Source organism: Panthera uncia, chromosome E3 (genome assembly GCF_023721935.1).
Source record: "Panthera uncia isolate 11264 chromosome E3, Puncia_PCG_1.0, whole genome shotgun sequence".
In the NCBI taxonomy this organism is placed as follows: domain Eukaryota; kingdom Metazoa; phylum Chordata; class Mammalia; order Carnivora; family Felidae; genus Panthera; species Panthera uncia.
This window is the reverse complement of record NC_064815.1, coordinates 8,127,291-8,142,401: the sequence shown is the minus strand read 5'-3', so window position 1 is coordinate 8,142,401 and position 15,111 is coordinate 8,127,291. Positions and strand designations below refer to the sequence as shown.

Genomic DNA, 15,111 nt, shown 5'->3' with positions numbered 1-15,111 from the left:
TGTGCTGAGGGCTCGGAGCCTGGAGCCTGTTTCGGATTCTGTGTCTTCCTCTTTCTCTGACCCTCCCCTGTTCATGCTCTCTCTCTGTCTCAAAAATAAATAAATGTTAAAAAAAATTAAAAAATAAAATAAATGTATTTTTAAAAAATAACTGAGCCAATATTTTTAAAAATGACTAAATCCTAAGTACTATGTAATGCAGATAAATCAAAAATGAATGATAATGGCACGAAAGCAACCAAAGTTTTGGCAAGACCGTAATAAAGTTGCCTGGGGACTCTCATTGTTTGGAATGATTTTAAATGTAAAACTGAAATAATTTTAATATTGGGGCACCTGGTGGCTCAGTCAGTTGGGCATTAGACTTCGGCTCAGGTCACGATCTCACTGTTCATGAGTTCAAGCCCTGTGTCGGGCTCTGTGCTGACAGCTTGGAGCCTGGAGCCTGCTTTGGATTCTATGTCTCCCTCTCTCTCTGTTCCTCCCCTGCTTGCGTTCTGTCTCCCTCTCTCTCTCAAAAATGAATAATTAAAAAAAAGCACTACCCTACGACTCAGTAATTGCACTACTAGGTATTTATCCAAGGGATACAGGTACACTGTTTCAAAGGGACACATGCACCCCAATGTTTACAGCAGCACTATCAACAATAGCCAAAGTATGGATAGAACCCAACTGTCCATCGATGGATGAATGGATAAAAAAAGATGTGGTATATATATATATATATATATATATATATATATATATACACATACACAACAGAGTATTACTCAGCAATCAGAAAGAATGAAATCTTGCCATTTGCAACAACGTGGAGGGAACTAGAGGTATTATGTTAAGCGAAATTAAAGAAAGACAAATATCATATGACTTCACTCATATGAGGACCTTAAGACACAGAACAGATGAACACAAGGGAAGGGAAGCAAAAATAATATAAAAACAGGGAGGGGGACAAAAACATAAGAGACTCTTCAATATGGAGAACAAACAGAGGGTTACTGGAGGGGTTGTGGGAGGGGGGATGGGCTAAATGGGTAGGGGGCATTAGGGAATCTACTCCTGAAATCACTGTTGCACTATATGCTAAGTGACTTGCATGTAAGTTAAAAAATTAAAATTAAAAAAATAAATAAAGTGAATAAAAATTTTAAAAACTGAAATAATATTAATATTGTCTGGGTGCATGTGCTATGATATGATATCCTCTACCATTTGGGTCTCTGAGGGCTGATGCACCAACGAGAACGTATGTCTCCATGTCACAGCAAACAGAGCTTAGAAGGTGAGCATTCTTGACTCTCCTTAGCAACCTCAATAGCATTCTCCCCATTCTCTTTCCTATGATGATATATGGGTACAGGGAGGGCTGAAATTTTGAGGAAGGATGCTCCCAGAAAAAGACTGTATGTGCTATCCTGGGGCTCCTTATGATCTATAAATGCCTTGGTCAGAAATGCTTCTCATACACACAGCAACAGAGGTCCCCAAATGTCTGCGTGATGCATTCTCTGTGCATAGGGAAAAAAACCTGCCTGTCCAAGTGCAACAATTTTTGACTTCTTGGTGTTGTTCTTAGGACCCCAAAGAGCCATGACTACCAAAATGGGACTCGTTGACCAGGAAGCTTACAGAGATCTAAAAATGAATGTGGTCAAGACTGCAAGATAAAAGGAAGCAGGAATTGAGGTCAGCCACACTCACAGAACCAAGGATGACCACAATAGAGGAAGGTGAAAGAAAGAGCAGAGTCTGTATGTGGGGTTTGCCTCATCAATTCAAAGATTCCATTTAATGCGTGGACACCTGATTCATCAATCTTCTTTTTTAAATTTTTTTAATGTTTATTTATTTTTGAGAAAGAAAGAACATGAGTGGGGGAGAGGCAGAGAGAGAGGAAAACACAGAATCTGAAGCAGGATCCAGGCTCCAAGCTGTCAGCACAGAGACTGACACAGGGCTTGAACTCACGGACCACGAGATCATGACCTGAGCCGAAGTAGAAAGCTCAACCGACTGAGCCACCCAGGTGCCCCTAAATGTTTGTTTATTTTTGAAAGAGAGTGGGGAGGGGCAGGGGCAGAGAGAGGGAGACAGAGAATCCCAAGCAGGCTCCACGCTCTCACTACAAAGCCCGATGTGGGGCTCGAACTGATGAACCATGAGGATCATGACCTGAGCTGAAGTTGGATGGATGCTCAACCTACTGCACCACCCTGGTGCCCTGACTCATCAGTCTTTTAATGAGCATCTATTATGTGCCCTGAAGAGATAGAAAAGACACATGAGGCAGCATTACTTAGTGATTCCAGCTACTGTGAACACTATTAACTACAGGCCTGTTACTGATGGCACTGTTGGGAAACAAGGTTTTAATCTGGGGGCAATTTTGGGACCTTTAGAAAACCATTGTATAGGGCAGTCATTATACAGGGACTATTTCTAGGAATCTGGAGATCATTAAGACAAGAGCAGTGCCTCTCTCACTGAGAAAGTGACTTAATCCAGCTGGATTAGGACCCTTTCCAGAGTACGTCTGGGTGTGTAGTATATGTAAAGTGACAGTGTTTCCTAAACCAAAAATTGGGATGCACAATCTGCCAAAAATAAGTGTCTGTGGGGATAGCAAGACAGGCTATTTTAAGTTGGAACTCCCCCAGAAAATCTGGGGTGTAAGCTTCTGACAGCCACTGCAGGGGTTCGCTCTAATGCATTCTGCACAACCAATTTTAGCTTTTGTCTCTGTGCATTTCTCACACGTCCACAGCACCTGCCAGCAGTTGTGCGTGCACGTGCTCTGTGATAGACAGGGAGTGGGGGATGGGAAACCGGAAGCTCCCGCATGCAGGGAACACAGAACATGCGGGGGTAAACAATGAAGGCAGAGTTCTGTAAGGAAGTTAGAGGATCTAGTGGGGTGTCTTGAGTTCTTCCCTCCTCTGCATTCTCCCACTGAAATAGATCAGAAGACAGCTTCTCAAGTCAGATGTCTCTATGGAATGGTACCTACCTGGAAAATTTTTTTAATGTTAAAATTTTAAATTTATTAAAATGGCAGAATAATTAGGAATAATACAGCATGACTGTGGGAGGAGAACCATCAAATTGGTTGACATATGCTTCTATCAATCTCAATAAATAACCAGGGACATTGAATTAAGGACAGTCATGTGGAACGGGAATGGACTCTGTGAAGTCTGGATTTGGGAGCCCTGTGTCCCCAAGTGGGCATTTGATAAAAATTGGTTGAATGAATGAATAAACACTACAGAAGTCAAAGCCTAAGTGGCCTAGGTATCTTCTCTTTGTCTTACTTTAGAATCTTGAGAAACAAATCCGATTGGCTGAGACAAGACTCTGAATTGCTTCATCTTGGATTAAATGGACTCACCCTGGTCCGATTAGCTGTAACCACAAGGGTAGATCATACAGTACAAATAGTGCTGTCTATCAGGTAAGGACTATGACAAGTGGACATTCCAAAGGAGATACAGATTAAGCAGACACTCCAACTTGATCTCAGCCTCCAGTTCTCCTTTGCTAAGGAAGTGACGAGAACCCTTTATCAGAGAGCCTAGGAGAATTATCCTGGTCTGGTTTGAGGGATCGGAGCCCCACATCATTTTATTCTATGTTGGAATAATCACGTCTTGCTTTTATTCTAAAGCCCTAAGCTTTGTTCTGAATTTACTCGTAGTAGTTTATTTCTGTGGCAGACGCTATTTCCTCCCATTGTGCTGCAGTATTATAGCTCATTCCCTCTCCCTCCCTCCCTCCCTCTCCCTCCCTCTCTCCTTTTCTCTCTCTCTCTCTCCCCCATCAGCTCCCTCACCCAAGCGCCCTATTGCTGTACTTCTGTCCTCTTTAGCATTAGATTCTTTCCTGCAGAATTAATATTCTTTTGTGGAACTCAGTGAGGGCTGGTTACTGTGTTTGGGTGAGAAGAAGTAGTTATTCTTCTGTCAGAACTGAGCTGTAAATAGGCTCTCTGTTGCATAGGGAAATGTAGCCGTGATACTCTCTGTATAATGCCTTTACATATTTTGCTAGCCCTAGAAAGAGCACTTAGTGGCATTATGGTTTAATCACTCTCTTTGCAATGTTACATGGCTTGTACTTATAAATGGGGTCTTAATATACAGCTAGTCATCTGCATACCATCTAGTGATGACAACCCGAAAAATGGGCTGAGGTCTGCTGGGTACAAGAGTGTGACAGGTTCGTCGGGTAGTGCTTTCCACCAGACGCTGCCGGCTCTCACCAGGGGCACCTAGAGAAGGGCACCTCCTCACCCTCTTGAGGTTACATATGGGCATGTGATTCGCTTTCTCAAACAAAACTTGAGCAGAAATATAACGTGTCACTTCTGAGTGGAAACGTTAAGACCCAGGATGTGATATTCCATGCACATTTCCCCCCGACCATGGTGCTGGCAACACTCCAGACTGGCTGTTTCATCTATATGGGTCCCAGAGACAGGAGGAAAACTCCTGGCTGACCCAGGATAGATTTCTGCTCAAGCTATGGACAGGTGGGGCTGTTTGTTACTACAGTGTAACTTAGCTCATCCTGACTGACACATGGGTTGTACGTACAACAAAAAACGGTTTCTCTCACGAGTCTATTCATTCTATCCATCCATTTGTTCAAACATATATTATGCAGTTATTATGCAAAAGATATTTAAATTAAAGAGAAATGGAATTGATTAAGTGTCAAGAGAACATGTGATTATATATGCATGTGTGTGTGTGTGCGTGTATACACATATATACGCTTGAAAATAATCAGACTGAGCTCTGACTATGGGTAAGACATAGTGCTAGGTATTTTGTATGATGAATTAACTTCTGAAGTCTATTTGCTTAAAAATTAGAACCGTTTTATAGTTTAGAAAAAAAGGCAAAAACAAATTGAAGCTCACAGAGGTTCTAGCACTTACCCAACACTTCCCAGCCAGTAAGTAGCAGGTTTGGGTTTCAAACCAAGGTTAGTCAGTCTCTGTGGTTACCACCATGCTACATCGCCTCTTTCCAAACACTAAGATAGCTCTGTGCTTCTTCAGAGAACCCCAGGAAAGCAAAGAAAAATATAAACCCTGCCCTTTCAAATCCTTGCAGCTAGTACGCCTTCGGGTTTGCTTTGACAGGCTGTCTTCCCTTCAAAATGAAGAGAGAGGAAGCATGGACAGAAATAAAGGCCAGCTGTTCGGTGCAGCAGATACACCTGCATGCAGCCAGCAGAGCCCGCCTATCATTTCAGGAGGCCATGGAGCGGACACCTGTGGTCACGCCTCGACCTGCTCTGGGGGCACGGCCCAGGCTGCTCGTTATCCGAACAGGGTAGAAGCTCTGCAAATTGCATGTTTTCATACAGACTTAGGAAAGCGTGAGGGATGAGGGTAGGAATGTACTGATACCATCATTAATCAAACAACCGGGGAGTGAAGATGAAGGGATGCAAAGGTAGGTTCCTGTATCAGGAAAAGATGTGTGGGAAGAGATTAGAAATACTAAGGAGACAGAGACTTTTTTGGGCAAACGTTTTTCCATTCTTAAAGCTTTAAAATGTATGTAGGAGTTTCCCGGCCAGAGAGAGAGACAATGAAGGCAGCCCCCGAGACATTCATTCATCCATTGGAACATCACTTTCTGAACGCGCACAGCGTAGGTGGCTGGGGTGGGAAGACGAAACCTACTACGTGCCAGGCACCATTCTAAGCCTGTATTAACTAGGTTAGTGCTCACAAAAACCCAAGAGGTAGAGACTCTGAGGATCTCCACTTTGCAGAAGGGAAAACGGAGGCACAGAGAAGTTTAAGTATCCTGCCCAAAGTCATGCAGCTTGGGGCATTCGCATCCCGCCAGGTCTGGCACCAGCACCGTGCTCTGAACCGCACAGCCTTTTGTGGGGTCTTGCTCCTCAAGTTCACAGATCAGCAGGAAAGGGGAACTTAGAAGCAAATCACTTTTTTTTTTTTTAATTGCACAAAAGCTATTTTGAGAATGATCCAAGGAGAAAGAATTCAGGTCTACCTAGGGACATCAGGGAGAGCAATACTGGGGAGAGAGACCTTTAAATGCCTGGCTGCATGTGTCAGCCAGGTGGGTGAGTGGGGGAAGGGGCCCCCAAGGTGGAGGGACCACTTGAGCAAGTACACAGAAGCTGGGCTGATCAGAAAAGTGCTGAGGCACAGAGCTGCAAGGGAGGGCAGAAGCAGATGAAGCAAGGAAGGCAGAGCAAGGAGAGGGTACACAGAGGAGGGTCCTGTGTTCCAACTGAGCCATTGCTGGGTATGGGTGTCTGCCTTCTTGCGTTGCAGACACACCAAGAAAAAAAAAAAAAAAAACAGCATCAGGCTGTTTGGCAGACCTCTCCCTGGCTGCACCTTAAGAAGGTGCCTGGCATCAGTGTGGAGGGCTGGCTGGGAGGGAGGGAAGCAGATCTGTTGAGAGAAAGGCCCCTGGAATCAGACAGCTCTGAGCTCGAGTCTCATATCCGTTTCTACCTCTGTGACCTTCGCCAATTAGTGACTGGACCTGCCAAGCCTCAGCCGCCAAATGGGTGGCTGCGAGACCCATGTAAGGAGTGGATGTTAGCTGTCACTGGCATGCTTTGGATTGGATTTGGATGTAAGTATAGCACTTAAGAGGATATTACAATACAACAGATGAAGGGGAAATCTGATCCTGGTGACCTGTCATGACCACGGCTGTTTCTCCCACTCTGTTGTAGGAAGGATTTGTTGGCACAGATTCATCCGTGTTCCCACACCAGGATCCCTTCAAGACCAAATGCAAGGTCAAGATGGTCTGTCGTCGACAGAGTGGATTTGGGAAACCAACTCATAATCTTGGCTTCATAATTAAGGGCTCTAACCCAGCACTCCTCAAACTTTAACGTACACACAAGTCACCTGAGATCTTGTTAAAAGGCATCACAAAAATAAAAAGAATTATAACTATGAGTGGCAACAGATGTTAACTAGACTTATTGTGGTGATCATTTGGCAATGCATATATTGAGTCATTATGTTGTATACCTGAAAGTAATATAATACGTCAGTTATATCTGAGTTCTTTAAAAAGCAAAAAATAAAATAAAATTAAATTAAATTAAAATAAAATAAAATAAAAAATTAAAAACAAATGTAAAGTGGCAGTTTTAAAAAAAACTTTAAGGCAGATTCTGACTCAGTTGCACTATGGAGGGCCATGCGTGATGCCCGTGTGCCACTGACGAGGACCACCCGTGGGGTAGCAAGGCCTCAATCCATTGAGATTGCCCGAACCTACACTGCCCAAACCAAGAGTAAGAATCAAACCCAATACCTTTCGCTAACTGGCTTACTCACTCATCCTTCCGTTAAATATTTGCTAAGCACCTACTGTATCCCCGGCCTCGGATAAACAAAATTATATACACCATAGGTCGTGTACCCAATCAGCTTGCCCGCTATGCAAATGGAGAAGGAAAGGACAAAGGGACTGACCATTTCTGCACAGCCCGATTCATGTACTTCATCTCATTTAATTCTCCCAAAAGTTCTATGAAATTGCAATCATGCATGCCACGCTGCAAAGGAGGAAACTATAATTTAGGGAGTAAGGATAAGTCCCCTCCCCTCCAAATTAATCAGCCAGTTGGTGGCACTACGATTTGAAGCCAGGTCTTTTGGATTCCACTGCCTTGTTTATACTCTACAACTATATGTTGATTGCATTCTGTTTTTATTTACTTTGAACTTGACTGTGCCTCTTTAGGTTTTAGAGAGTAAACTCTTTTTTTTTTTTTTTTGCTCATAAATTTAATTGCTGACATAAAGGGAAAAATCCTGATGTAATTGAACAAGAAGATGTTTACAACCCTCTTCGAGCCATAGAGCTGCTGGCACACAAAATTTATGGCAGTAGGAGAGGGGAAATAAAAAGAAAGGGAAGACCAAGACAGATGTGCCTATGGAAATGTCGTGTTAATATATGGGTTGATGACCCGACACTGGCACACTCAGTTGGATAACTTTTTGGAGATCATTTAACCAGCTAATGAAGATTTACTTAATAAACTCTGAAACTTGCCAGAGCTAGACTCCTAAAAACAACCTTATAAATTACAAAGAAGATGGTGCGTTAAAGAGCCACCGTGGTTATTTAAAGATGGAGTGAAATTGCCAGAGTTGTAAAGGTCATTGTCCAGGAGTCTTGCAGCCGTCACTGGAGGGCTGGGAACCTTTCAGGGGAGCAGCTCCCATGTTTGCACCCAATCCAGATAAATGCATACAGATGTTCCTTGAACTTGATCAACTTGCTTCTCAGCATGAATACAAAATTGATTGGGCCAAATCAGAGCTCGTGCCAGTGAAGGCTGGCTGCATACAGAAATAAAATCAGCCACCTCCCATTTACTTAGAAGTCTCCAGCTTAAAATATACTGGAGGAAAATGTGCACTTCACTTTGGAGCAAGAGCCAAATTGCACAGCGACAAAATTATTCCCATCATCATGACAGCCTCAGCCAATCGTTCCCTTTTTTAATGTGCTGAAAGGAGGCAAGTTGGCATCATTAAAAGTATTTTTTTTCCAAAAATACATCATGAAATATGGAGAAACTAGAGACAGAAGAAGGGGGCCCACGCCTCAATCTAATTCTGAGACTGGGCTATTGAGTAACGGCTGTTCTGGATGTACTTTGAAGGCCCCAAGAAAAGATGTTGTATTTATTGCTTCCTGCTTCCCTTGCTACCCTAGATGGGCAGGGACATGAATATTTCTCCTCTAATTCAGTTCCTGTTTTTCAAGGAAGACCCCTTTCACTGCATGATTATCCCCAGAAATATCTAATCTTCACTCTCACTTGATGAACTACAACTGTCTCGTGTCTTTTGGTCTTCCTTAAGTACTCAGTCAAGGACATAACGGATGTTGCATGCTTCCGTTTTCTCTTCTCAAATTCGTCCCATGTTCCCTTCACCCTTCTTCCTGTCCTTTACTACCTAGTGAAGTTCTGGAAGCCAATCCAGGATGTGCTGATATAGAAACTGCCTAAGATGGAAAGGTCGACCCAGCTGGTGCTCAGCTGGCCTCATCGAGGGACCCCTGTTCTCCCACTACGATGTGATGCTTCTTCACACCTATCTTTGTCCCTCATCTTCTCTGGAGAAGGATTTATACTCAGCCCCAGTGAGTCGGCATGCTCCCCCCTCGGTTTCAGCAATTCTGATGTCCAGATGTCTTATGCCCTTTTAATATCCGTTTCAGATTATCACCCTCACCACTGGGAAGTGACAGCATGCATATTTCTCCGTGCTGAATTGCATTTTGTTCTTTTTTTGAACTTCATCCTTGGAAATTAGATTTTGCTATCTTTGGTTGTTTCTAGTACATGACTAAGATTCTCTTTCCAGCACAGTTACTTAATATCCCTTTCCAGAATATTACTTAAGGAGAAAAGGAGTACATTTTTCATATGAATATGAAGAATATGTCCCCATTTTTCCTTTGGAGGAAAAGGGCCACTATTGATTTTAACAATGAAAGTTGCACGGATGAAAGGGGAGCAATTATTCAAATCTGATCTAAGGTTTCACATTACATGTCAACTCTAGTCAATCGCCAGTCTTGTCCGGCACACGGTGGTGAGGAAGATTCTGACGCTGGGTTAAGACTGGATGAGAAATATGGCAGCATGGATAGGTAACATCTCCCATGGGCTTGATGGGGAGATGTGGTAGGGCATCCATTTGCTTTTTTCAATGCTAATTCCAACACAAGATAATCCCCAGTGTTCTGATATATCTACCAGATGCACTGACAAAGCCGTCTCAAGAAAAAGCCAAATTTTCCAGGGCAAAATATCAAGTGTTCTTCCCCTAAAGCAGTCACTTTTATTAAAAAAGGTTTAATTATAGGGGTACCTGGGTGACTTCGTTTCGGGTCATGATCTCATGGTTTGTGGGTTCGAGCCCAGCATCGGCTCTGCACTGCCAGTGGGGGGCGTGCTTGGATCCTCTGTCTCCCTCTTTCTCTGCCTCTCCTCCACTCACGCTTTATCTCTCTCCCTCTCAAGATAAATACAAAACTTTAAAAAGTTTAATTATATGAGCGAAATCTGATTAATTAATGATTGCCAGGACTGGGGAGTTAAGCTCCATGATTGATTAATAATGTCCACGAATGAAGGACTAGATATGGTGCTATAGTGTGAATGCTGTATCCTGCATTCAGGACTCCTGGCTTAGTGCAATATGCCACTGACTCTGTCTTGGGAACATCATACAACAGTAAAGGCTTTGAAAGTATCCTACAGAGTCAGGGCATATGTTAAGCCCAGATCAGTTACACAAGAAGCAGAAATGAGTCGAATATGGCAAAACATTAACAATCCTACACCTGAGATTTAGAGAATATAGTTCCTTCCAGCCCCACATGAAATATTTACAAAAATTGACCCCATATTGGTCAGAAACCAGGTATCAATAGAATTTAGACCATGTTCCAAAAACACGTAAGAAAATAAAAGTAAGACTTCCAAACTATTGGATAGGCACATGAAAAACGCACCATATATTTGCAAATTTAAAACCGTGCTTCTAAATCATTCAAAGACTACCTGACGTGACTTATTTGTGTGTATATTTTCTTTTTTTCTTCTGTGAATGCAACCTTTAAGAGGTCAAAGAGCTACATTCACTACAGTACTCCCAGTGCACACAGAGAACTGAAGATTGTCTGAGTCACAGCAGGGGCATGTTCAATGAGTGAATGGATGAATATGAGCACTTACAGGATTCTGTTTATGCAGTACTTCAAGGGAAATGAATAGCCTTAAATACATATATTACAAAAGAAGCGAAAACAGAATATGAGCTAAAGACCTAGCTTGGGATACCAGAAAATAAAGAGTAAATTCAAAGAAAGTAGAAACAGTACCTAAAGTGCACAGAACTTGATGAAACAAAACAAAAAAGAATGAGAAGGAAACAAAACAATTATCTGACCCACATAGAATCCTTTTCTTAAGAGCATTTTTAAAAGAACAGAAAAAGAGCAGAGATGGCAGTTAATTTTATAAGGCTAACATAACCCTTGATATTTGGGATATAGGTGTGCTGTTTCGAAGGGGCACATGCACCCCAATGTTTACAGCAGCACTATCAACAATAGCTAAAGTATGGAAACAGCCCAAATGTCCATCAACGGATGAATGAATAAAGAAGAGTGATACACACACACACACACACACACACACACACACACACACACAATGGAGTATTACTTGGCGATCAAAAAGAATGAAATCTTGCCATTACAAATACGTGGATGGAACTAGAGGGTATTATGCTAAGTGAAATTAAAGAAAGACAAATATCATATGACTTCACTCATATGTGTAATTTAAGACCCAAAATAGATGAACATAAGGGAAGGGAACCAAAAATAATATAAAAACAAGGAGGGGGACAAACCATAAGAAGAGACTCTTAAATACAGAGAATAAACTGAGGGTTGCTGGAGGGGTTGTGGGTGGGGGGATGGGCTGAATGCGTAAGGGACATTAAGGAGCACACTTGTTGGGATGAGCACTGGGTGTTACATGTAGGGGATAAATCACTGGACTCTACTCCTGAAATCATTATTGCACTATACGCTAACTAACTTGGATGTAAATTAGCTAATAAATAAATAAAATTTTAAAAACCCCATAACCCTTGATATTAAAGCCAGGTAAGGAAAATTATAAATCAATCTCATGCATGGATTTAGATGTAAACTCTTAAACAAAACATTGGTAAAGAACACCCATGAGCAGAATAAGAAATGGACAGACAGCCATAACCAAGCAGAGCTAGTTTCAGGAATGTATGGATGGTGTAACATTACAAAATGTATTAATATAAATTACTACTAAAAGAGAAAAATGATGACTATCCCCACAGAGACAGAAGAAACATTTGGCAAAATTTCACATTCATTCATGTATTTCAAAAAGGAATGTAGGGCGGCTGGGGGGCTCAGTCAATTAAGCATCGATTTTGGCTCAGGTCACCATCTTGTGGTTCCTGAGTTGGAGCACCGTGTGGGGCTCTGTGCTGACAGCTCAGAGCCTGGAGCCTGCTTCAGATTTGGTGTCTCCCTCTCTCTCTCTGCCCCTCCCTTGCTCGCACTCTCTCTCTCAAAAATAAATAAATATTTAAAAAATTTTTAATAAAAATTAAAAAGAAATGTTAGCAAACTAGGAATAGTAGGAAAAATCCTTAACATTTGAAGAAACATTTGCACTTGATAGGATTATCTATGTAAGAAAATATGTGTATGCAAACTATTAGATTTAAAAAAATATATGGGTATAGACACAAATAGAATTAGTGCATTTGAACACCACCAATAATAAGTTAGGAAATGTAATTTTTAATGTCTTACTCATAGTCGCAAACAAAATATACAATTCCGTGAAATAAATCTAATGCAAGATCTCCAAGTCCTTTCTGGGGAAAAACACAACCCTTTATTGAAGGATATGAAATAAGAGCATTTGGAGAAATATGCCAGGTTCATGGGTGGGAAAATACACTGTAATAGAGGTGAAAATGTTCTGGATGAATCTATACAATCAATGCAATTTCAAAGATTTTCTCTCATATAACTTAACAAGCAGACCCTAAAAATTCACAAAGAAACACTGGAGTCAAGAATAGGCAAGACAGTTTTCAATAAGGACAGAGATGAAATATCTGTAAGATGTGACCAGTTATCAACCCAGATAAAAGAATGTGGATTTAGTGCAGAGAGAGAGAATTAGAATAATGTAAAAGAAAACAACAACAAAAAAAAGCGCTACAAAAACAATCCGAATATGAGAAAAACTAGAATATATAGAGTGCTCCTAAAGTCAGTAACACAAAATTGAGTTTTAAAAAAAGGCAGTAGAAGGGCACCTGGGTGGCTCAGTCAGTTAAGGTCCAACTTCGGCTCAGGTCATGATCTTGTAGTTCACGAGTATGAGCCCTGCATCGGGCTCTGTGCTGACAGCTCAGAGCCTGGAACCTGCTTCAGATTCTATGTCTCCCTCTCTCTCTGCCCCTCCTCTCTCTCTCTCTCTCTCTCTCTCAAAAATAAATAAACATTAAAAAAAATTTTTTTAAAGGCAACAGCAATTTACACTAAAGGGAACATAAATCTACTATAAACATTTTGAAAAGGTGCTTAGGGAACTGCAATTAAAAAAAACATATCATCAAATGATCAAGGTGTTTGGAGGGATCAAGGTTTTTATATTGCCAGTGGGAGTGAAAGTTTTTACAAGCACTTTGCAAAGGAATTTAGAGGTATCTGCACTGCATTAATTCTAAGATGCTTCTCAACCTCCACCCACCCCACCCCCCACCGACCCTACCTCCTGCATTGTAACATTTCTGAAATCCAGATTCATTTTTATAACTGTCGGCATCTTAAGATTCTAAATGATAGCAATTTTGTTGCAACTTACATTAGATGGCCTCTTAGTATTGATAAACTATGTAGTAAAGTTGAAGATACTCACACTCTATGATGCAACAATTTGATTCCTACACACATCTCTAGAGAAACAACTATACACAAAGATAATGCTGCCTAATGTAACATCTGTACTTTAAAAAATGTTATCCCAGGAAGGTAGCAAAGTTGGTTTCTTTAACTCTTCTACCAGTAAGAATTACTCTATTATCAGTGAAGTGGCCTTAAACAGAGAAAAATGTATTATCTTCCATTAGAAGTCTAGGAGAGTTGCTTGATTTTGTGACTCAGTGAGGACCTCAGGAACACAGATTCTTTCCATTTTTCTGTTTTTCCATGGTTGGCTTGCTGACCCCTTCTCTTATACTTCTAAAGTTGGAGGCAGAGAATTCTGGACTTCAAGTTATACAAAGCTGTAATCATGAAGACAATATGGCATGGCACAAAAAAAAAAAAAAAAAAAAAGACACAGAGATCAATGGAACAGAATAGAGAACCCAGAATTGGACCCACAAATGTACGGCCAAATAATCTTCGACAAAGCAGGGAAGACTATCCACAGGATAAAAGACTGTCTCTTCAGCAAGTGGTGCTGGGAAAACTCGACAGCGACACGTAGAAGAATGAACCTGGACCACTTTCTTACACCATACACAAAAATAAATTCAAGATGGATGAAAGACCTAAATGTGAGACAGGAAACCATCAAAATCCTAGAGGAGAAAACAGGCAACAACCTCTTTGACCTTGGCCGCAGCAACTTACTATACTTGTTCACCTCTTGATCTCAACATTCCTGACTTAACAATAATGCCTAGGGCTTCAAATTAGCTCTTTATTCCTGCTCTTACATTTGTTCCAACATTTTTATTTTCAAATAATTATAGGCACACATGAAGTTACAAAGACAGTACAAGGAAATGTTATGTACACACCACCCAATCCCTCCCAATGCGACATCTTACATACCTTTAAGACAATATCAAAACCAGGAAGTTTGCATTGGTGCAGTATGCCCATGCAAAGCTTGATGTCATTTTATCACATGTGTACATATACAAAACCACCACCAGAGAGTACAGAACTATTCCATCACCACAAAGACTTCCCTCATGACATCCTTCATAGTCACCTTCCTGTGCTCCCTCCACCCATCCCTAACTTCTGGGAACAACTATTTTGTTCTCTTCCTACCATTATGTAAAAAAATTTTTTAAATGTTTATTGATTTTTGAGGGAGAGAGATACAGAGCACAAGCAGGGGAAGGGGCAGAGAGAGGGAGACACAGAATCCAAAGGAGGCTCCAAGCTCTGAGCTGTCGGCACAGAGCCCCACACAGGGCTTGAACTCGTAAACCCTGGGATCAGGCACCCAATCCTTATTTTAGACAGTAAAACACTATCCTTTCTTCCTTTTTTAAGCATCACAAAAATAATATGGATGGATGGATGGATGGATGGATGGATGGATGGAACGAAGGGAGGAATGAAGGAAGGATGAAGGGAAGGGAGGAAGAATGGAAGGGAGGGAGAGAGGAAGGGAGGGAGAGAGGAAGGAAAGATGGATGGATGTGTGGAAGGAACAAAAAAGCAAATGTAATAAAACATTAGTTAC

General features: G+C 41.4%; 1 long non-coding RNA gene across 1 annotated transcript; it reads left to right on the top strand.

Moving 5' to 3' along the window:
* Nucleotides 1-2,859: 2,859 nt before the first annotated feature.
* Nucleotides 2,860-6,996, top strand: LOC125928447 (uncharacterized). The gene is made up of 3 exons (XR_007459667.1): nt 2,860-3,005; nt 3,323-3,457; nt 6,739-6,996. It is a non-coding gene; the product is annotated as an uncharacterized LOC125928447 (long non-coding RNA).
* The last annotated feature ends 8,115 nt before the right edge of the window (nt 6,997-15,111 follow it).